Below are 24,271 nucleotides of genomic sequence, written 5' to 3' on the forward strand. Positions count from 1 at the left end.
TGACTCCAGGTCAGAGTTGGCTAAAGGAGAAAGTTACATGGGATTGAGAAGTAGGCAGGGACTGTTCTGAAGGTCGTCCTGGCCTTATCTCTCCCTTGGTGTCAGGCCTTCATCCTGACTGCTGGTCTGGCTCTCCCCCAGTGATCCAGGCACATGGTCAGGCCAGATACAGAGGCCAGGCTTACCATGTACTAGACTCGTTGCCTGTTCCCTTTGGTGACCCACCCTGGCAGCCTTCAGGAGGACTGCTTGTGACTTCACTCTGGTCTCCGACTCCCCTTCAGATTCCTGCTTCTCCAGCTTTTTCTGCAATTTTGTAGGCTGTTTTACTACGACACATCATAATACTCCTTAATACTCATAACGGCTTTCCAACTCCGATTGAAGAATTTGATAGCTAAACACGGGGTGCTCAAGTCACAGAAACCTAAAAAAGGTGGCTTTCGGTCTGAGTGGTGGGCAGAGGGCTGAAAGCTTCCAAAGAGACTATTAGTGAAGGCTTGAAGGACAGGGAGAAAATTTTTATAAGAAGAATGGGAAAAGGAGATCCACGCGATATGGTGGTGGAACATTTGCTGAAATTGTGGGCCTCAGCAACAAGGAAGTTAGAATAGATACTGAGTGAGCTCATGGATCTAAGGAGGAATTTGAAAACGCTGACTGGCTCCTTTCAGCTGTTTGTAATAAAGTACAGGGATAGCTAGATGGGCAGAGGCAACTGTTTACCTTTCAAGCAGAGTTTAGAAGAAATATAAATGAGCCAGGATTTATCATGTTGGAAATAAAACAATTTCTCATGCTCAGCCTCTCCAGATAGCAAGATACTCTGTAAGTAATAAATGGCCTTAAGGAAGAGGTAAAATCCAGAGCACCTCCAGCATAACATACCTTCAGAGTCAAGTAGCCTTAGATCAGACACAAGAGACTTAAAGTGGTGCCTTTACACTGCACAAAAGTTCTAAGAATATCAAGGGCATTCCTGTACAGCTGTCAGCTAGACAAATGGGCTTCTAAGAATCTCAAGGTCTTTCTTCCATATCAGTCTTACATGGAGCTCAAGGTAGAAAAAGCACCTTTCTCAGAAAAAAAATGTGGCATGGCCTCTGTCTAGTGGAGTGTGGTTGTGACTTTTGTCTAATTTTATACATAAAAAATGAACAAATGTTTCGAAGAAATTGTATCATCTTGGACTGAAAGGGAAAATTTATACAGTTTATAATAAAAAGGGGACTCTGGGCTCTCAAGCTCGTATCAGCAGGAAGCAGGCTGAGAAATTTCTCGGCTACAGCATGGGCCATTTCTCATGGGAAAGGAAGGATGATTCAGAGAATGGAGCCAAGGATGACAGAAAACCACCCCTGGGCGGCAGCACTGGGTCCTAATCAAGGAACTGGTGCCGTGCGTCCAGATGGATTTCAGGGTGGCTCTGGACTATGTGCTTCCTCCCTCCCCCTGTCCCCTTTGGAATGGGACACCCTCTGCCTTTCTCACATTGGGAAATTTACAGTTTGTCTCCTTAGCTCTCAGGTCTTCAAATTAAGATAAACTACCCAAGAAGTTGCATCCAAGGAACCACAAAGGAAGAGATTTATCTTGAGATTTGGATCATAAGATCCTGGAATTAGAGTTCACGCCTCATGAGGGCAAGACTTCTGGGATTTGGGAGGGGTTAGTGTGTTTTTTGTATGAGAAGGACTTGGATTGTTGTGGCTAGAGGGAGCTAGTGTCCAAAAATAACCTTAAAAAGTCCTTTCTTCCCCATGGGCACACAGTGCTTCTCTCATGGGGAGCTTATGTCTTTGTCCTGGATTCTGGGGTGGGCCTGTGACTGCTTTGACCAATAAAAATATGGAAGAAGGGAGTTTCGGAATTTTGGAGTTAATATTTAAAGAATACCTGCAGCTTCAGCTTCTTGCCTTTTGAGAAAGCCGTTATGCTGGGAGGAGGGAGGCTCCGGCGGTTACTTGAAGAGGCCAATGTGAAGGAAAAGTGAGGCCCCTCGCCATGGCCCCTCTGACTTCCCCACAGCCAGCACTGACCCGCCAGCCATGGGAGTGAGCTGTTTCTGGAGCGGCCGCTACAGGCCCAGTCAAGAGACTCTGACGCCAGAAGAGCAAAGGTGAGTCCCCACTATGCCTGCTCATGTTGCAAGACTATGAGCAAATAAAGGACTCCTTTTGTTTTCAGCCCCTAAATTTGGGATGGTTTGTTACACAGCAATAGATAACCTACACTAGAAGTAAATTTCTCTCTGAGAATTTCACTTATTGCTAGAAATTCTCAACAATGATTTAAAAACGGAAAGCACTGATGACTAAGAGGAGATTGCAAAGAGAACTAGATTTAAAAACAACTAAGGAGGGGCTTCCCTGGTGGCACGGTGGTTGAGAGTCCGCCTGCCGATGCAGGGGACACAGGTTCGTGCCCCGGTCCGGGAAGATCCCACATGCCGCGGAGCGGCTGGGCCCGTGATCCATGGCCGCTGAGCCTGCGCGTCCGGAGCCTGTGCTCCGCAATGGGAGAGGCCACAACAGTGAGAGGCCCGCGTACCACAAAAAAAAAAAAAAAAAAAAAAAAAAAAAAAAAACGTTAAAAAAAAAAACAACTAAGGAATGGAGGCTGGTAGAGGCATGTCTGAGTGTGGTTCTAGAGCAGAATATGTTTTAGAGCTCTTAAATGTTGAATATAAAATCGTAAAATCTGAATTTGATAGGTTGAGACTTGTGATTCATTTTAAAGGAAAAATCTTTGAAAAGTATGGGAAATATTATCATTTGAAAGAAAACACATGCAAAATATAAGGTCTTCACTGAGTATAAATCACAAACCCAGAGAATGGAAGAGACTGGTATCGTTGGATCCAGAACTGAGAGTACTTTTCTTATTTCAATGCATATGGTTCTGTATTAGTTCAAACTGTAATCTTAGCAAAGCAAAATCTGCTCATTTTGGTTATGTTCATAGTTGATTCTGAAACTAGGCTGAATCAACCAAGTGTTGAGTTATGGGAAGGACAGGGATCTCTTTTCATTTTATACATTTGGATAAAGCGGAAAGTGAACGATCAACATCCCCACTGCATAGAAGCTAAGGTTTATGGGGATGCATTTCAGCACTTCTACACCCAGGCCAGGGCCAAAAGAAGGTGAACATTTTGGCAGAAAACTAACATATTCGTATAATTGGGGATGAGGGTGTTTTAACTCAGCGCCTAGTGCCGCCCGCCTCTCCAAGTGCGTTCACAACTTCATTGAGAAACACTTATTCTTGCTTTGTATGAGTCAAGTTCTCCAGATGAAACTCTTGGAATAATGGCAAAATAACTTTTGGAATAACCAATTTCCTTCTTGTCTTATTCTCTCCAAACCCTCTAACTCCCTTCAGACAATGGAAAATAATTTGGCTTCATAATTACCCCAATTTGGTGTAATTTAGAATCACTGAGAACCATTGTCTTGTGTGGACCTGATCTTTGTCCTTGATTTCACAAACAGATGTCCTGCCAAGTTTGAGAGGGGAGTGTCTGGGGTTGCCCGGCAGCCAGTGTGTGGGAGGACATGCACTTTCATACAGTAGCAAACTGTCCACCCTCACTCACGCGGGACACCTGCCTTGAGGGTTCTGACTAAAACTTGTCTTCCCTCATGGACTCTGTACTGAGGATTTAGAATATTCACTTTGGCAGGAACTATATCTATTTATATACTGTGTACCCCAAAGGCTTATAGTTATAAAATTTCCAATGATTTTTTTAACAGTAAAATAAGGAATGAGGAGTGAATATGGGAACTCCATAAATCTTAATTATCAATGGCAACCAAATGCAGGGACCATCAACCAAAAGTGTGGGGGTTGGCTTCTCTGGTGGCACAGTGGTTAAGAATCTGCCTGCCAATGCAGGGGACACGGGTTCTAGCCCTGGTCCAGGAAGATCCTACATGTCTCAGAGCAACTAAGTCCGTGTGCCACAACTACTGAGCCTGCGCTCTAGAGCCCACGAGCCACAACTACTGAAGCCCGCATGCCTAGAGCCCGTGTTCCACAACAAGAGAAGCCACCGCAATGAGAAGCCCTCGCACCGCAACGAAGCGTAGCCCCCACTCGTGGCAACTAGAGAAAGCCGGCGTGCAGCAACGGAAGACACAATGCATCCAATAAATAAATAAAATCCATTAAAAAAAAAAACTACAAAAGTGTGGGGAACTCTGGCCTTGGCAGCAGGGTGGTGGCAGTGACAATGGTCAACGTTTGGTAAATTCTTTTCGTAAGTGGAAAAGTTCCCACGCTAGCTGTGGGTCTAGAGGCCCTGAAGATTGGGAATAAGAAGAGTGCTGCAGAAGCTGTAGTTATGCACAGTCTCCCTATTGTCAGGTGAAGAACATTGTTAAAGAACCATTCATCAAACCAGCACTCACTGGGATCTATGTACCAGATACTGTGCCTGGTGCCAGGGTGCAATTTTTCTCTGTCCCCAAGCGTTCATTGTCAGATGAGTTATAAGTATATCATTTTTTCTAATGTGGTTAAGAATGATGTTTAAATGTATATAAATATTTGATAGAGCAAAGGTCATGAACAAAAAATATGGATCGTTACCTGGGTATTGTTTTTAGAGCTTGAGGACTGGTTATCCCATTGCTCATTAATCATCTTTTCTTACTGTATCTCCTTCCAGCCATATAAGAAAGAGACTTTCTACTGAAATTTTCCATTTTCCTTGTTTCCTCTACTTACGTTATAAAATAATAGACAAATAATTGCCCAAGGTACAGCCTGCATGTTTATGGGGTGGCTTGAATGGGGGCAATATGGAGAGAGGGTTGGTACAACACAGTGGTGAATTTTGGGGTCTAGAGTCATGCTAATTGGTTTAAAAATGCATTTGTGCAACTTAGTGGTCTTGAGAACTTGGACAAATTACTTTGTTCTCTAAGCCTCAGTTTCCTCACCTATAACATGGAAACAATAATGATAGGATTGATCTCCTAGGGTTGTTGTGAGGACTAAAGAAAATAGGTCTTGTGAAGGGTTTGCAGTGGTGTCTGTTGTAAGCAACCCATAGATGTTCACCCTTTTATTTGTGCAAGAAAAATACAGGAGGCAACAAAGAGAACTTTTGTGAAATAGGGAAGTTTGGTGGAAAATTTAAATATTTTTAAAAGACAATTTAGAATAAAGACTTAGAAACTATAGCACATTAAAATAGAAAAAGTCCCTAGAAAAGTTCAACCATTTCATTTTTAAGCTTCAAAGAACTTAGAGTGGGGTGCCCTTGGTCACAGAGCTGGTGGGGGCAGAGCTAGAACTACAGCTCGGCTCAGGTTCTGGATGATTGTCCTTATCTCCCACCAAGTCTGTACTGTCCACTTCTAAAGGGATGCAACACAGGACCGTGATATCAGATGTTCCACTGCTGTATATGGCCCTCGATTTTCTGGGGCTGGGTGCTGTGCCTTGTTAGTCTCTGCTTTACTGTGGCTACTTTCTGATGGTGGACCTGGAGGAGGAGAAAGCCCTGGAATGTGAGCTCCAGGACTGTAACATGTTACTTAGAAGGCAGCTAAAATTTTGACTGACTTTCAGGAAGCATTGTCAGAGTAAGTTGTATCCATCGATGATTCTGTTTTCTGGAGACCCTCCATCCTAGCAATAGGTAAATACTGTGCTTATGTGAGCAGCCCTAACAATCATGTCTCACAGGCCTAGAGGTTGGGGAATGCAATACATTATAACTATAATTATGTATATACACTGGCTAACAGAAAGGCACCATATATTATAACCCTGCGGCAATATTAGGGAATTAGAATTCAACGAAAGGCAGACTGTGTATCAGTTAGCTACTGATGCATGACAACCCCCACACACACCCAAACTCAGTGTCTTAAAACAATAAGTATGTGTTGTAGAGGAGTCCTCCTGCTCCACCATGAGTTTGCAGTCAGTTATGGGTCAGAGATGGACCTCAGGTCTTGGCTGGACTCTCGGATGTTGTGGTTGGCTGACTGTAGGCTGGTCTAGGGTGGCTTCAGGTGGCCTCAGCGTGGCCCTCCTCCACACTGTCTCCCATCTTCCAGAGGCTACTTGGGCTTGTTCACAAGGCAATGACACTGTTCTGAGATGGAGCAAAAGTACACAAGGTTTTTTGGCCCTAAGTTGGAAACTGGCACATCATCACTTCTCCCACATTCTATTGACCACAGTAAGTCTTAATGACTCAGATTCAAGGGATGGGGGAATAGTCTCTACCTCCTGAAAAGAAGAGCTTCAAAGTCATGTTGCAAAGGGGATAGAAGAATTGCCACTGTTTTTACAATAAATCTATCCTAGTTTGTATAATGAAGACAACATAGATTTTGGAATCAGATCAATATTTGATCACTAATTCTCTGCTTTACTAATTTTATCACCTTGGATAAGTTGGCCATAATTAAACCTATCTTATAAATGGCACATCATAGATATGAATTTCCTTCCCATGTATGCTTTGTATAGAATAGATTATGACTTTCCTTGTATTATGTGTTATGGACTGAATCATGTCCCCCTGAATTCATATGTTGAAGTGCTAATCCCCAATGTCACTGTATTTGGAGATAGGGTCTTTAGGGAGATAATTAAGGTTAATAAGGTCATAAGAGCCAGACCTTACTCCAATAGGACTCGTGTTCTTATAAGAGGAAGAGACACCAAAGGTCTTTCTCCCCATCCACACAGAGGGCAGGCCACGTGAGGACACAGCAAGAAGGCAGCCATCTACAAGCCAGGAAAGGAGGTCTCACCAGAAACCAGCACCGATGGCACCTTGATCTTGAACTTCCAGCCTCTAGAACTGAGAGAAAGTAAATTTGTTGTTTGAGCCAGTCTGTGATACTTTGTTATAGTGACCTGAGCAGACTAATATGTAATGCATATAATGCATTAAAATATAAGGTGTTATATCTTCCTTTGATAGTCTTTAGGTACCATTAATATTTACATCTTACTGTGCCTTAATATCATTGTTATGAGCATTGTTTTTCCTGTGTTGTAAGCATGTGGGTTAGTTAATGAAGAATTTTATTTCACAGAATAACTCACAAAAATGTGTAAATGCGTTTGATAATGACGAATGACCAATGTACATATTTAACAGTACATATATGTATATTTACTTTTACATGTAACACACATATATTTAATAATTGTGCCTAAACTCAAAGTACTACACACAGTAGCTACTCAAAACATTTGTTGAGGTCTTCCCTGGTGGCACAGTGGTTGAGAGTCTGCCTGCCGATGCAGGGGACGCAGGTTTGTGCCCCGGTCCGGGAAGATCCCACATGCCGTGGAGCGGCTGGGCCTGTGAGCCATGGCCGCTGAGCCTGCGTGTCCGGAGCCTGTGCTCCGCAACGGGAGAGGCCGCAACAGTGAGAGGCCTGTGTACCAGAAAAAAAAAAAAAAAAATTTTTTTTGAATGAAAAATGAGTAAATCTTGTATACTGAGATGGAAGGGAAGGCAGTTTTCCCGTTCCAAGGGCTGTCCCTCCCAGAGGGGTAGCTGCTGAGGTCTCTGTCCAGCATCTAACAGGCTTCCAGGTCTGCTCTTTTGGTTTTCACAGGTTTCTCCCTCTGTGCTATTTCCTGTGTTCTCTTCGTGGCACCTTGGATGTTCTTAGCTGGAATATCTTGCCTGTCTCCCAGCCTGACCTAATTTTCTACTTCTTCCTCGTGTCTTCCTCTGGAAGAACCATGTGATGAAAATTGGGACTTGCACTTGTAGCTGCTCTTGGTCTGAGCAGGATGGGGTGGCTCTCTTGGCGAGTGACCAGACAGCAGGACAGCTACAGCCTCACTGGTCTTCTTCAGGACCAGATCCCAGGGTTCAGGGCCTCCTCTGACAAGCTCTATTGGCAGCAATGGCCTTTAAAACCAACCACAGCATGTGGCGGCCTGCTTCTCTCTTACCTGGAAATGTAAGTGCTTTAGGTTTCAGCGTGTTGTGCCTGAGCCTTGGAGGCAATGCAGGTGAGCCAGTGTCAACTGGGGTGGAAGACATGGCTTACCGCGCTGAGCTGGGGCCAGGGAGGGCTCCCCCACCTTCAGTAGGGCTCACGTGAATCCTGATCGGAAGGAAGGGGGTTGCTGATAAGAGTGAGCTTGGGCCAGTTTCCAGGCAGCTGGTGGAGCAGTACTGGTTGCCATAGCCACCTGCAGGGCTGCAGGCAAGGTGAACTGAGTCTGGGTTGATGAACAGAAGTCAGGGTCTGGAAAGGGCAAAGCAGGGTCTGAGACCAACTTGCAATGTGCCTTGATGCTCCATGGAATCTCGCAGCCAACAGGGTGTTTCATTGGCTGCACCTGAACACCTTCCTGGGGGGCAAATCTGTGCGAGTCAGTCCTCCTTGGCCTCACGGGGCCAGGAATCCAGGGACGTTTTGGCAGCTCACACACCAGGCCGTCTTCTCCATGTCAGGCTGGTCCTCCCATGGGGACAGCTCCGGTTGGCCTTCCCTGCAGGATTGTGGAAGCCGAGCACCCTGGTCATGGGCATCGGTGCCGTCTTCCCACCCCTCCTGCCCTGTCCCCGTCCCTCACTCCAGGGCCTGCAGGCGTCACAGCTCCAGTCCTCCGGAGGGTATGTTTCAGACCTCAGAAGGCAGGAAGGACAGGCTGTGCTTGGCAGGTTAGCAATGAGGAGAGGAAGGAACATGGTGACAGAGCTGGTTGTCTTGGAGGCAAATGTGGCAGGAAGGGGTCTTCTCTCTTCATGGCTGGGAGCATCCTCAGTGCCTCCTCCATGATGGCCCCTCCCAGCGCTCCTCTTCCCACAGTCACAGAACCCGTCGACTCCGACATCGCAAGGGGGAGGATTCAGGGTGGTTAGGGTTAGGGTCAGAAGTTAGAAGTTGTAGAAATGAGACTCAAATCCAGACCTGCCTCATCCTAGAAGCCCTAATCTCAATCTGTGCCTTCATGGGACCCTGGCAGACAGCTCAGCCTCATGCTAAAGCTCGATCAGCTTCCTGGGGGGGCGGCAGCTCTTATTTTCACCTTGAGTTTACCCTAGCCTCAGGCACTTAGGAGATTGGGGCTCTTGTCCCCAAACCGAGTGAAGCAGAGTGATCCCACGCTTCTCCAAAGTTCTTTCTTCGTTGTCAGGGGAACGCTCCTGACTCCCTCCTGCTTTGCATCCTGGAGCTAGTAAACCTTCCTTCCTGCTGGCTCCATGTGCCCCAGGTGAGTACTTTCTCTTTAGTCAGATATGACCCCTCGGCTTTAATTCCGTTTACACATCGAGGAAGGGTTTACCTAGACGCTGTGATGTGCTTCTTGGTGTTTGACATTTTGTATTGTTTTACTTAGTAGCATTTTAGAAACTGAAAGGGCCACTGCTGTCCACTTTCCATCCAGTTTGGGCTTCAGAGATATTTTATGGGACTAGGAGCAAATATCTCTGTGCCTCAGTTTGTATATCAGTGAGAAGAAAGGAAAAATACAAGAAAAATAGTCTGTTTTGGTTAAAGGCAATACTTACCTCTGATATGTTAAAGGAGATGTGATTCCCTACCCAGTTGTTTTAACTTTCCTCCCAAAGGCTATTTTTGTGCTGAGCCCCAGTAACATTTTCCCAGAGTAATCAAAGCTCAGGACCATGTTCTATGGTGCATGAGAAATGCCATTTAAGGGATATTCAAAGACTAGCCTCTGTGAGGTATACCTGGGGTGTTAAGCCAAACAATATTGACAGATTACAAAACTGAGAACCTATTGTGTGCAAAGTTTATCCTCTGGAGACAACATTAAGTCCTGGACAAGAAAAGCAGGGGGTCTATGATAATCCTAGAACCACATGGCTTGTGTAGATGAAGGATTCTGCAGAGGGGCAGATCAGCTCAGAGTGGGGTTGTTAGAAGGTTTAGGGAAGGTGGGAAGAGGCATGGGCTTTAAAGGGTGAAAAGGAGGCCCTAGAGTGTTGTAGTTCTGTGGAAAGGCATGGGGGGAATGCAGCGCCGAGTCCCTGGGTTGGGGCTTCATGCTGGGCCCTGTGGTTCCTGGAAGGCCCTGGAAGGCCTTCGAGGGTTTCATAACCTCCAGAGATTGTTTGTGAACTACCCTACATATGTGTGTGTCTATATTTTACTGTGAGAGGGCCCAGAGCTTTCATCAGATTATCTGGGGATCTGTCTGTGGCTCAAAAATGATAAGAAACATGAATTATCTAGGATCTGGTTCAAGATGCCAGTGTAGGAAATCCTAAACCCACCTCCTCCTGCAGACACGCCGACTCTACAGCTGTACATGGAGAAGTTTCTTCTGAAAAAAACCTAAAAACTGGCAGATCGACCCTTTCCCATCGGGCAAATGAGAGGGAAGGCACACTGAAGGTGGTAGGAAAGGCAGAGACACGATCTCTCCATTAACCCCACCTGTGGTCCAGCGACCCACAACCGGGAGGGAACTCAAAACCCGGAGCTTCTCCCTGGGGAGCTGAGAGTTCTACCCCACATCAGCAGCCCAACTGTTAAGACCGGCTCCTGAGAGAAGAGCCCCCAGCATCTGGTTTTGAAGACCTGCGGGGCCCAGCCAGCTGAGGAACGGCTCTTACAGGCCCGCATGTAGACTCCCGCACCCCAGGGCCCAGCGCAGAGGCAGCCCTTTGAACAGTGCCCAGACTTGGGTGTGAAGGAGACTCATTTCCCAGTAAAAAGCATTGGTCTGAGGGGCAGAGGCCTGGTGGGATTCTCTCCAGGAATGGGAGCTGGCAGGCGCCATGTTTTGGGTTTTGTTTTTCTTTTTTCTTTTCCTTTCCTGTGATGCCATCCCTTTTATTCCTAGTTTGCCCAGGAATGGATGTTAAATTTTGTCACATGCTTTTTTGTGTCAGTTGAGATGATCATATGGTTTTTCTTTTTTAGTCTATTAATATGGTGAATTGCATTGATTGATTTTCAAATGTTGACGCAGCCTTGCCTTCCTGGGATAAACCTGAGCTGGTCATGATGTGTTATCCTTTATATACATTGTTGAATTCAATTTGCTAATACTTTGTTGAGGATTTTTGTGTCTATGTTTATGAGGGATATTGATTTTTTTAAAAAAAATAATATTGCTCTCTGGTTTTGGTGTTAAAGTCATGCTGGTATCATAGAATGAGATAGGAAGTGTTTCTTCCTCTTTTATGTTCTGGAAAAGATTTGTAGAATTAATACTATTTCTATTTTAAATGTTTGGCAGAATTCACAGATGACTTTTTGTTGTTGTTGTTGTTTGTAGGTTCTCAACTGTGAATTCAAATTCTTTAATAGATATAGGACTATTCAGTTTATCTATTTTCCTTTGAGTTTTTATTTATATCTTTCAAAGAATTGGTCCATATCATGTAAGTTTTTCAATTTATAAGTATATATTCCTTTATAATCCTTTTAATGTCTGAGAGGACTGTAGTGATGACCTTCTACCTTCCTGACACTGGTAATTTGAATTTTGAGGTTTTTTTAATATAAATTTATTTATTTTATTTATTTATTTTTGGCTCTGTTGGGTCTTTGTTGCTGCACGTTGCAGTGGCTTCTCTTGTTGCGGAACATGGGCTCTTGAGTGCAGGCTCAGTACTTGTGGTGCAAAGGCTTAGTTGCTCCACAGCATGTGGGATCTTCCCCGACCAGGGCTCCAACCTGTGTCCCCTGCATTGGCAGGCGGATTCTCAGCCACTGTGCCACCAGGGAAGTCCCTCTTTTAATTTTATGAATGAGGTTTTCCACCCAGTAGAAATCTTTAATTTTATGAAGTCCACAGAATCCCTTGTTTTTCTTTCTGGGTTGCTTGTTTGTGTTGTGTGTTAAAACCACAAAGCTCGTGAACTATATGATCAAACCCAAGCTCATGTCAATTTTCTTTTATGCTTTCTTCTATAATTTTGAATAGTTTTGCATTTAAAATTTGTCCATGAATAATTTTGAGTGAATTTGGTGTAAGTTGTAAAGTTTGCGTCTACATTTATTTCATTCCATATGGTTTCCAATTCATTGTTCTTTAACTATTTTTAGAAAAGTTATGGGATATTGTCTCCATTTCAGTTTGAATTTCCACAGTGTAATGGATTCAGCAGTTCTGCCAGCAGGCGGTGCTGTCTCCAGTGACCTGGGAGGGAGGCACGGCCTGCACTTCCCTCACTAACCACAGGGTGGCGCTGAGCTCGCCTCTCTGACCCACAGCGCATGCGCGCTCTCTGCCGGCTCGGCTCGAGCGCAGCGGAGAGGAGTTGTGTCTCCGCAGGCACCACGGGAGCTTTGGCTGGGGCGCCGGGGTCAGCTTCTCTGCTAAGAGCTCAGTCTCCTTAGGACTTGCTGGGGTTTCGGCTTCAGGACAAAGTGGAGCTGCGTCCACGCTGACGGGAGCTGGGTTTCCTGACGACCCAGACGATGCTGGGAGGAAAAGGTGAGAAAAATTGAGAAGTGAGGAGAAGCTTCCTGTGGGTGGCTGACTGCTGAGGGGCGGGGGTCTGTTTTCAGACGACCCAGAGGGGCTTGATGTGGAAAGCTGGTGTGCAGTGTAGCCGGTATGCAGTGTGCAGTGTAGCCGGTTTGGTGTCCAGTGTAGCCGGTGTGAGTTATGGGGTGTCCAGTTTTCCCAGCACTGTTTATTGTGGGGGCTGTCCTTCCCCTTGGTGTGTCCTTGGCCCTTTGTCATAAATTAACGGACCCCACCCGTATGGGTTTAATTCTGGGCTTTCTGTCCTGTTCCTCTGGTCCCTGTGCCTGTTTTTGTGCCAATTCTGCACTGTTTTGGTGACTGTAGCTTCTCAATAGACTGTGAAGTTAGGAAGGGAGATGCCTCCAGCCTGTTCTCCTTTCTCAGGGTCGCTTTGGCTATTCGGGGTCCTTTGTGGTTCCACACAAATATTAGGAGGATTTGCTCTATTTCTGTGGAAGTTACCATTGGAATTTCAGGAGGGCTTGCATTTAGTGTGTACATTGCTTTGGGTAGAATGGGCATTTTAACAACAGTAATTCTTGCATTCCATGACCACGGGTATCTTTCCATTAATTTGTGTCTTCTTCAATTTCTTAATCAATGTCTTAAAGTTTTCAGTGTACAGGTCTTTCACATCCTTGGTTAAATTTATTCCTTGGTATTTTGTTCTTTCTGATGCAATTGTAAATAGGGTTTTTTTCTCTCTTTCTGATGGTTCATTATTAGTGTTTAGAAACACAATTGATTTTTGTGTGTTGATTTTGCATCTTTACATTTATTATTTCTAATAGTTTTTTGGTGGAATGATGTGGAAAATTGGAATCCCACTGTTTCTACCACATCCAGGTCATCCACAACAGGGAAGAAAGGGAAGTCCTTTATATTGGGAAGTCCTAATATAGTTTCTAAATTACATGTGGACTTTGGGTGAACTGGATCTGGGTAAGGCTTGCCTCTATATGGAAGTTTGATGTTTTCTCTGCTTTTCTGGCATGGTTTTGACATGGTGTTCTGAAAAGTAATTTACTTTCCAATAATTTCAAACATACAACTTTAGATACATAAAAGCAAGTCTTGTATCTTGATTAAATATATTCCTAAATATTAATGTTGACATTATTTAAAATGGAATTATTTTCATAAGTTCTTTTCAGATTATTTATTGCTAGTATATACGTATAAAATACGATTTTTGTGAATTGACATTTTTTTCCTATAACTTTGCTGAATTATTGACTAGTCAAATAATTTTTTGTTGTTATAGGAAGTTTTATATGTAAGATGGTGTGATCTGTGTTCTGTGAATAGACAGTTGTAATTTTTCCATTCACACATAGATGCCTTTTCTTTCTTTCCTCAAAACTCTGGGTAGAACTTCCAGTATGTTATTAACAGTGGTGAAAGCCAGCTTACTGGGCTTGTTCTTGATTTCAGGAGTAAATCTTTTAGTTTTTAGCATTGAGCGTGATGTTTGCTGTGGCTTTGTATACTACTCTTTTTCATATTGAACAAATTTCCTTTTATTCCTACTTTCTTGAGTGTTTGTGTCATGAAATAGCACTGGATTTTGATTATAGCTTCTTCTGCAATAATTGATATGATCATGTGTTTTTACTTCACACCTTTACAGTTGTTCAATACATTGCATAGTTTTGTTTTTTTTATTTTATTTATTTTTGGCTGCGTTGGTCTTTGTTGCCGCGTGCAGGCTTTCTCCAGTTGTGGTGAGTGGGGGTTACTCTTCGTTTTGGTGCACAGGCTTCAGTAGTTGTGGCACATGGGCTCAGTAGTTGTGGCTTACAGGCTCTAGAGCGCAGGCACAGTAGTTGTGGCGCACGGGCTTAGTTGCTCCGCGGCATGTGGGATCTTCCCGGACCAGGGCTTGAACCCGTGTCCCCTGCATTGGCAGGCAGATTCTTAACCGCTGCGCCACCAGGGAAGCCCTTCTTGATCTTTTAACAGGGTTTAGTCCCACTCTGTCCCTGCCATAAAAATGTCCAATGTCCAGTTATTTACCCTATTTCTGTTGATGGTTTTTTCGAGGTGCAGGTCTCGAAATATAGACAGGAGTCCAGTCATAAATCTGTAGTCCTGGAGCCCGTTTGTCTCTTGCTTCAGGAAATGTAAACAGGGGGCTGGTAATGAATGTCTGGCCTGGAGCCCATCTTCTTCTCACCCCAAGAAGTGTGAACAGGAGGCCAGTTGTAAATGTCTAGCCTGGAGCCCATCTATCTCCTGCGTGATACTCTTTAGGGGTAGCACTGCCGGATCATACGGTAGATCCTTTTTCATCTTTTATAGGCACTTCCATAATGTTCTCTGTAGTGGTTGTAACCGTTTACATCTCCCTAGGACCATAAAAGTATTTCCTTTTCTCCATGCTTTCTCCACCGTTTATTCATTGTCGATTTTTGATGATGGCCTCTCAGACGGGAGCCAGGTGATCCCTCATTTTAGTTGTGATTTGCATGTCTCTGCTAACCGCTATGTTGAGAATGTTCTTATGGGGTGTCTATTCATAATCAGGGTGAGTAGAATTTACCTGTTGAAATTGCCTTCTTGAAAGTGTGCCCTGTTTTCAGTTATTTTCGAACACTTAGACCTGGACATTGTTTGAGGGCAAGTATCATTTAGAGCACAGCAGGCCTTGTGAAAATTAAGTGCCCCCAACCAATCGCTTTCAGGTTGCTTTTGTGGGAAACGGCCACAAGGTGGCAGAATTTCCTTGGGCCCAACTCTGGTTGCCCCGACAACCAGAGCCTTAGGGGAAATCCTGTTGGGGGTTGTAAATTAGAGTGGAATGTGCCAGAACAAACACCCAAATCTTGTGTCTCATTAACACTTTTTAAATTAGATTAATTTTTATTTTTTATTGCAGTAACATCGATATACAAGGTTGTGTTTGTTGTAGGGCTAGAGAATATTTTTCTGTTAAACATATACATATAGCTATGCATGTTTGGCTTCTTTTCCCATAATGGTTATTAGAGAGTGTTGATAGACTTCCTTTGGTATACACAGATCCTTGTTGAAGATCTGTTTTGTATGTAATAGTTTGTATTTGTTAATCCCATCCTCCTAATTTATCCCTTGCCCCTTTCTGTCCCCTTTCGTAACCATATGTTCGCTTTTTAAGTCCCCGAGTCTGTTTATCTTTTCTAAATTATTTCAATGGTGTGTATTTTTAGATTCCAACTATAAGTGATGTCATAATATTTGTCTTTCTGATTCTGACTTACTTAGTATGATTATCTCTAGTTTTCTCTACGTTCCTGCAAATGGAATTATTTCATTCTTTTACATGGCAGAGTCATATACCATTGTATACATGTATCACACCTTTTTTATCTGTCCATGGACATTTTGTATGTCTCCACATCTTGGGTATTGTAAATGGTGCTGCAGTGCACGCTTGGGTACATGTCTGTTTGAATTCTGGTATTCTCTGCATATAGTCTTAGGGGTAGCACTGCAGATCATATGGTAGATACTTTTTTACATTTTAAAGGCACTTCCCATAATGGTTATTAGAGAGTGTTGATAGACTTCCTTTGGTATACACAGATCCTTGTTGAAGATCTGTTTTGTATGTAATCATATGGTAGATTCTTTTTTACATTTTAAAGGCACTTCCATAATGTTCCCTATAGTGTCTCTTACCGTTTACATCCCACAAGCAGCATAAAAACATTTCCTTTTCTGAATGCTCTCTTCACCATTTATCATTGTCGCTTTTTGATGATGTTTATTCACACCGGTGCCAGGTGATCCCTTGTTGTAGTTTTGATTTGCATGTCTCTGCTTATTGCTATATTGAGCATGTTCTTATGGGCTGTTTTTATTCATAATCAGTGTGAGTAGAATTTACCTGTTGAAATTGCCTTCTTGAAAGTGTGCTGTGTTTTCAGTTATTTTTGAACACTTTGGCCTGGACATTATTTGAGGGCAAATAATATTTAGAGCCCAGCAGTCCTTGTGAATATTAAGTGCCCATAAGCAATCGCTTTCAGGTTGTTTTTTGGGAAAGGGCTACCAGGCGGCAGGATTACCTCGGACCCAACTCTGCCCCGGCTACCAGAGCCTGAGGGGAAACCCTGTTTGTGGCTTGTCAATTGGAGAGGAATGTGCCAGAACAAACACCCAAATCTTGTGTCTCATTACCAATTTTTAAATTCGATTAATTTTTTTATTGGAGTGACATTTATATAGACTGTTGTATATGTTGCAGGTATACAGAATCATTTTCATTTATACATATACGTATGTCTGTGCATGTTCAGCTTCTTTTCCCATAATGGTTATGAGAGTGTTGTAAGCCCTTCCTTGGTATACATAGATCCTTGTTGAATATCTGTTTTATATGAAATAGGTTATATTTGTTAATCCCTTTCTCCTAATTTATCCCTTGTCCCCTTCGGTCCCCTTTGGTAACCATGTTTGCTTTTTTTTTTTTTTTTGCTGTATGCGGGCCTCTCCCGTTGAGGAGCACAGGCTTCGGACGCGCAGGCTCAGCGGCCATGGCTCATGGGCCCAGCCGCTCCGCAGCATGTGGGATCTTCCCAGACCGGGGCACGAACCCGTGTCCCCTGCATCGGCAGGTGGACTCTCAACCACTGTGCCACCAGGGAAGCCCCATGTTTGCTTCTTAAGTCCCTGAGTCTATTTATATTTTCTAAATTATTTCAATGGTACATATTTTTAGATTCCAACTATAAGTGATATCATATAATATTTGTCTTTCTGATTCTGACTTACTTCACTTAGTATGATTATCTCTGGTTTTCTCTATGTTCCTGCAAACGGCATTAATTCATTCTTTTACATAGCGGAGTCAGATACCATTGTGTACATGTATCACATCTTTTTTATCTGTTCATCTGTCCATGGACATTTTGTATGTCGCCACATCTTGGATATTGTAAATGGTGCTGCAGTGCACGCTTGGGTGCACGTGTCTTTTCGAATTCTGGTTTTCTCCTCATATTCTCTTAGGGGTAGCACTGCCGGATCATATGGTAGATCCTTTTTTACCTTTTAAAGCCACTTCCGTAATGTTCTCTATAGTGGCTCTTACCATTTACATCCCACAAGCAACATAAAACCATGTCCTTTCTCCATGCTCTTTCCACCATTTATTCATTGTAAATTTGGGTAATGGTGTTTTAGACCAGTGCAAGCTGATCCCTCATTGTAGTTTTGATTTGCATGTGTCTGCTAACTGCTATGTTGAGCATGTTTCTTGTGCTGTTATTCTTCATAAACAGTGTGAGTAGAATTTACCTGTTGAAATTGCCTTCCGGGAAGTGTGCCGTGTTTTCAATTATTTTCAAACATTTAGGCCTGGACATATTTTGAGGACAAGTGTCATTTAGAGCCCAGCAGTCCTTGTGAATATTAAATGCCCATAATTAATCGTTTTGAGGTTGCTTTTGCGGGAAACAGCCACAAGGCGGCAGAATCTCCTCGGGCCCAACTCTGGTTGCCCCGGCAACCAGAGCCTTCGTGGAAATCCTGTTTGGGGCTTGTAAATTGGAGTGGAATGTGCCAGAACAAACACCCAAATTTTGTCTCATTACCACTTTTTTTTTTTTTGGATGCATAGAACTGATTAGCTTTTATTCATGTTACAAAGAGTTGTTTTCTTTACAAAAATTATCTTTCTGTCTTCTTTTTTTTTAACATCTTTATTGGAGTATAATTGCTTTACAATGGTGTGTTAGTTTCTGCTTTATAACAAAGTGAATCAGCTATACATATTCATTTATCCCCATATCTCTTCCCTCTTATGTCTCCCTCCCTCCCACCCTCCCTATCCCACCCCTCTAGGTGGTCACAAAGCACCAAGCTGATCTCCTTGTGCTATGCACTATGCTATTCCCACTAGCCATCTGTTTTACATTTGGTAGTGTATATATGTCCATGCCACTCTCTCACTTCGTCCCAGCTTACCCTTCCCCCTCCCCATGTCCTCAAGTCCACTCTCTAGCAGGTCTGTGTCTTTTTTCCCATCCTGCCCCTAGGTTCTTCATGATCTTTTTTTTTTTAGATTCCATATATATGTGTTAGCATACAGTATTTGTTTTTCTCTTTCTGACTTACTTCACTCTGTATGACAGACTCTAGGTCCATCCACCTCACTACAAATAACTCGATTTCGTTTCTTTTTATGGCTGAGTAATATTCCATTGTATATATGTGCCACATCTTCTTTATCCATTCATTTGTCGATGGACACTTAGGTTGCTTCCATGTCCTTGCTATTGTAAATAGAGCTGCAGTGAACATTGTGGTACATGACTCTTTTTGAATTATGCTTTTCTCAGGGTATATGCCCAGTAGTGGGATTGCTGTGTCGTATGGTAGTTCTGTTTTTAGTATTTTAAGTAACCTCCATACTGTTCTTCATAGTGGCTGTATCAATTTACATTCCCACCAACAGTGCAAGGGGGTTCCCTTTTCTCCACACCCTCTCCAGCATTTATTGTTTGTAGATTTTTTGATGATGGCCATTCTGACTGGTGTGAGATGATATCTCATTGTAGTTTTGATTTGTATTTCTCTAATGATTAATGATGTTGAGCATTCTTTCTTGTGTTTGCTGGCAATCTGTTTATCTTCTTTGGAGAAATGTCTATTTAGGTCTTCTGCCAATTTTTGGATTGGGTTGTTTGTTTTTGTGATATTTCATTACCACTTTTTAAATTACATTAATTGGGCTTCCCTGGTGGCGCAGTGGTTAAGAATTGCCTGCCAATGCAGGGAACATGGGTTCGAGCCCTGGTCTGGGAAGATCCCACATGCTGCGAAGCAACTAAGCCCATGCGCCACAACTACTAAGCCTGTGCTCTAGAGCCGGTGAGCCACAGCTACTGAAGCCTGTGCGCCTAGAGCCCATGCTCCGCAATAAGAGAAGCCCTCGCAATGAGAAGCCCGCACACTGCAACGAAGACCCAACTCAGCCAGAAATAAAATAAATAAAATAAATCTATTTAAAAAATAATAAATTACATTAATTTTTATTTTTTATTGGAGTAACACAGATATACAATGTTGTGTTGTTTGTGGGTATAGAGAATCTTTTTCCTTTAAACATTTACATATATCTATGCCTCTTCGGCTTCTTTTCCCATATAGGTTATTAGAGTTGATAGCTCTTCTTTGGTATACGTAAGACCTTGCTCCATATCTTTTTTAAAATTTATTTATTTTATTTATTTATTTTTGGCTGCCTTGGGTCTTTGTTGCTGTGCTCAGGCTTTCTCTAGTTGCGGCGAGTGGGGGTACTCTTCGTTGCAGCGTGCGGGCTTCTCATTGCTATGGCTTCTCTTGTTGCGGAGCATGGGCTCTAGGTGTGTGGGCTTCAATAGTGGTGGTGTGTGGGCTCAGTAGTTGTGGCTCACAGGCTTTAGAGTGCAGGCTCAGTAGTTGTGGTGCACAGGCTTAGTTGCTCTGCAGCATGTGGGATCTTCCCAGACTAGGGCTTGAACCCATGTCCCCTGCGTTGGATTCTTAACCACCACCAGGGAAGCCCTCCATATCTTTTTTTTTTTTTTTTTTCGGTACGCGGGCCTCTCACTGTTGGGGCCTCTCCTGTTGGGTAGCACAGGCTCTGGACGCGCAGGCTCAGCGGCCGTGGCTCATGGGCCTAGCCGCTCCATGGCATGTGGGATCTTCCCTGGACTGGGGCATGAACCCGTGTCCCCTGCATCGGCAGGCGGACTCTCAACCGCTGCGCCACGGGGGAAGCCCCATATCTTTTTTATATGAAATAATTTGAATTTATTAATCCCATCCTCTTAATTAATCCCTGACCCCTTCTGTCCACTTTGGTAACCATATATTTTCTTTTTAAATCCCTGAGTGTGTTTATGTTTTCTCAATTATTTCAATGGTGTTTATTTTTAGATTCCACTTATAAGTGATATCATGATATTTATCTTTCTGATTCTGACTTACTTAACATAATCTGATTACCTCTAGGTTTATCTATGTTCCAGCAAATGGCATTATCTCATTCTTTTACATGGAAGAATGATACCATTGTGTACACGTATCACATCTTTTTTATCTGTTCATCTGTCCGTGGACATTTTGTATGTCTCCACGTGTTCGGTATTGTAAATGGTGCTGCAGTGCATGCTTGGGTGCATGTGTCTTTTTGATTTCCAGTATTCTCTGCATATAGTCTTAGAGGTAGCACTGCCAGATCATATGGTAGCACTATTTTTACTTTTTAAACGCAGTTCCATAATGTTCTCTGTAGTGGCTGTTACCATTTACATCCCACCATCACCATAAAAGGGTTTCCTTTTCTCCATACCCTCTACACCATTGATTCATTGTCAGTTTTTGATAATGGTTATTTACACCGGTGCCAGTGATCCCTCGGTGTAGTTTTGATTTGCATGTCTCTGCTAATTGCTATGTAGAGCATTTTCTGATGGGCTGTTTTTATTCATAATCAGTGTTGAGTAGAATTTACCTGTCGAAATTGCCTTCTGGAAAGAGTGCCATGTCTTCAATTATTTTCGAACTTTTAGGCCTGGATCTTTTTTGAGGGCAAGTATCATTTAGAGCCCAGCAGTCACTGTGAATATCATTACCCATAAACAATCTTTTTGAGGTTGCTTTTGTGGGAAACGGCCACAAATAGCAGGATTTCCTCAGGCCCAACTGTGTTTATCCCGGCAACCAGAGCCTTAGGAAAAATCCTCTTTGGCCCTTGTAAGTTAGAGTGGAATGTACCAGAACATACACCCAAATCGTCTCTCTCATTATCATTTTTAAATTAGATTAATTTTTATTTTATTTGGAGTAACATTGATATACAATGTTGTGTATTTTGTAGGAAAGAGAATCTTCTCCGTTATGCGTGTACATATATCTATGCATCTTTTGCTTCCTTTCCCATGTAGGTTATTAGAGAGCATTGATAGCCCTTCCTTTGTGTACATAGATACTTGTTGAATATCTGTTTTATATGAAATAGTTTGTATTTGTTAATCCCATCATCCTAATTTATCCCTTGGCTTCTTTTTTTTTACGGTTTTCTTGGAAAGGTTTTTTACTGTATTTTTATTTAAGGTATGTATAACTCTAAATTATATAATTATAAATTTCACCTATTCTATTACATGGTTCTACCTATTTTGACAAATGTATATAGTTATGTAAAAACCACCACAATCAAGATATAGAACAATTGCATTATGCTAGGAAATTCTCCCATACTCACTTGTAGTCAGTCCCTCCCCCACTTCTTAGCCACTGATCTCTTTTCTGTCCCTGTAGTCTTATCTTTACAAGAATATTATATAAATGGAGTCATACAGTATGCATCCTTTTGAGCCTGGCTTCTTTCACTTAGGATACTATGTTAGAGAATCATTGTGTGCCCTTTGGTAACCATATGTTTGGTTTTTTTTTTTTTATTCAAGACCCATTTATTCTCTAGTTCTGCCACAGGGAGACACCCTCCTTGAAAAGGCGTTAAATCCTTCCGTTCACTTTAACACCTTGTGCTGAAAACACGTGTTCCAAGTTTTCAACTATGAGATCCACATTCTTAAAGCACTAATTCTTAAACCTCATCTAGATTTCTCCCCTTGGATGGGGGAAGATGACCCAAACACAGCGAAGAGCAGCTCAGAACTGTGAGCTCTGCTTGCCCAGAAGACTTTGCAGCTCCCCTGACCACCCGGCTGGAGCCAGGATTAGGGCCTTGAGACGAGGAGCACCTGCTGGGCTGCCGCCACTGCCACCGGCCCCCTAACTCCTGTCCTCTTCACTGGCTTGCTGTCACCTCTAGTTTCCCTGGAGTTTGGGGATTCCAGACGGTCTCTGCTCACACTTCTGCATCACACCTGCTGCCTCAGCACTGCTGATCCACACCAAGGGGGAAAAGCACGCAGAACTGCTTTTCAACACACCAACGTTCCACATAAAAGTTATTTTATAAGCCTGCAGGTTCTTTTTCATCAGAGGACATTCCCAAGGCCATGACTTCCCCCGGCTCCCCACTGCCCTTGCCGGCTGACTGGACATGCTTGGTCACGGTGCTGAGTCGGGCACACGCCCCGGCTCCACTCAGGCGCCCTCTCCTGGAGGACTGAGGGCAGTGCCCTGGGCTCATCAGCAGGATCTGTCCTGAAGCCAGTCCGAGAGTGACACGAGCCACACCTGCAGGTCTGTTCCACTGACCAGCCGCACAGGACCGAGCTGGGCCCACGGACCTTGGTCTGGATTGTGTTGGCTGGTCATTCTTTTCTAGGTTCACAGGCCAACAGCCAGTGTCCTTCCTTTCCTGCTCATCACTGCACCAGCGGCTCACTCCTACCTGCTGCCGTCACACGCCTGGCAACCTCGTGTTCCGGGGCCAGCCAAGAACTGAGACCCCAGCAGGCCCCTAGTTCCCAGCAGTCAAATTCCCCATTAAACTACTGCTGCCTAGCCGTGTTCTCGAGGCTTCAGAGCCGGGAAAGTGCGGAGAGCGTAGCAAGCCGCGGCGCCCCCATCCCCGGACCTGTGATGCACCGCGGAGGCGCCGGAACCTCGTCGCACCGCACCCCCCGCCCCAACACAAGCGACATCTGCGCCCACCTGTCCCGGGGACCTGGGCGCACCTCCGGCCACCGCGACCCTGGACGGAGACGCGGGCGCAGGGCTCGGCCGGCGGCGGAAGCTGGGGCGGGCGGGGATCCCGGCTCTGGCCCTGGCCCCGAGGCTTCGTGGACCCTCCAAGCCCACCTCCGTCCCCGCTGCCCGGGAAGCTATATGTAACTTTTTAATACCATTTTCTAGTAAAAGGAACCAGAGCTCTTCGAAGAAATGGCTGACACTAGGACTGAGACAGTAAATATATGAGCCAGGCCAATCTTGAATCTTGTATCAGAAAGTAAGGAAGTACCAAGAAAACAAATCCACAGGATGCAATGATGTCAAAGGAAAACAACGGAAAGAGCTCTCAGTAGCCAAAGTGGGAATGAACTTAGCAACCAAATCTGGATTGCTGGATAATAACACAAAGTTTAAAAAATAAAAAAACTATCCATAGGTGTCCATGTTGGTAAAAATAAGTAACTGCCTAGGGTTTTTTATGAATGGGGTTGAATAGAAATCTCCTATGTAGAAGAATTCCAAATAATTGATGTAGACACTCAGCCATCCACGGAGTGTGGAGGTGGAGCTAACTCCTGCCTCCATAGGTGCTGGTTCCCAGTGTGACTTCCTCCTAAGGAAGTATGGAAATGGAAAAAAATTAACTTCATTGTGGAGAAATCTGACAAGCACTACCTCAGGCAGGTAACCAAAGTTAATATTAACAGTGATAAGTTGCCTTGAGAGCCTGTTCCCTTGATATAAAGTGATGAGAAATCACTTTACCTCTGTGCTCTGCTTACTCAAAATCCATAACTCAAGCCTAATCATGAGAAAAACACCAAGTAAAACCCAGCACAGGACAGTCTACAAAATACCTGACCAGACCTCCTCACCAATGTCAGTGTCATAGAAACAAGGAGAGTCTGAGAAACTGTGAAAGCCCAGAAGGGCCTAAACAGACATGATGAGTAAATGTCACATGATACCCTGGATGGCATCCTGGAAGACAAAAAGTTAGAATGAAGGAAACCCAAATGAAATATGGACTTCAGTTAATAATAAGGTATTGATATTTGTTCACTAATTGTGACAATTCTGTAGAAAACACTCTCTTGCAATGTGATCTGGTCTCTCGCCAATCCTTTGTCCTGCTTTGGGGTGGCCCCATTCACAGGAACAGTCTCTCTCACTGCATCCAGGGCCTCCTGGAGCAACT

At 43.7% G+C, this 24,271-nt stretch overlaps 1 long non-coding RNA gene across 1 annotated transcript; it reads left to right on the forward strand.

Moving 5' to 3' along the window:
* The first annotated feature begins 12,157 nt into the window (after positions 1–12,157).
* Positions 12,158–23,531, forward strand: LOC116765135. The gene is made up of 2 exons (XR_004353151.1): positions 12,158–12,420; positions 22,052–23,531. It is a non-coding gene; the product is annotated as an uncharacterized LOC116765135 (long non-coding RNA).
* Positions 23,532–24,271: the final 740 nt, after the last annotated feature.

The sequence above is a fragment of the Phocoena sinus genome, chromosome 14 (assembly GCF_008692025.1).
Source record: "Phocoena sinus isolate mPhoSin1 chromosome 14, mPhoSin1.pri, whole genome shotgun sequence".
Classification (NCBI taxonomy): Eukaryota; Metazoa; Chordata; class Mammalia; order Artiodactyla; family Phocoenidae; genus Phocoena; species Phocoena sinus.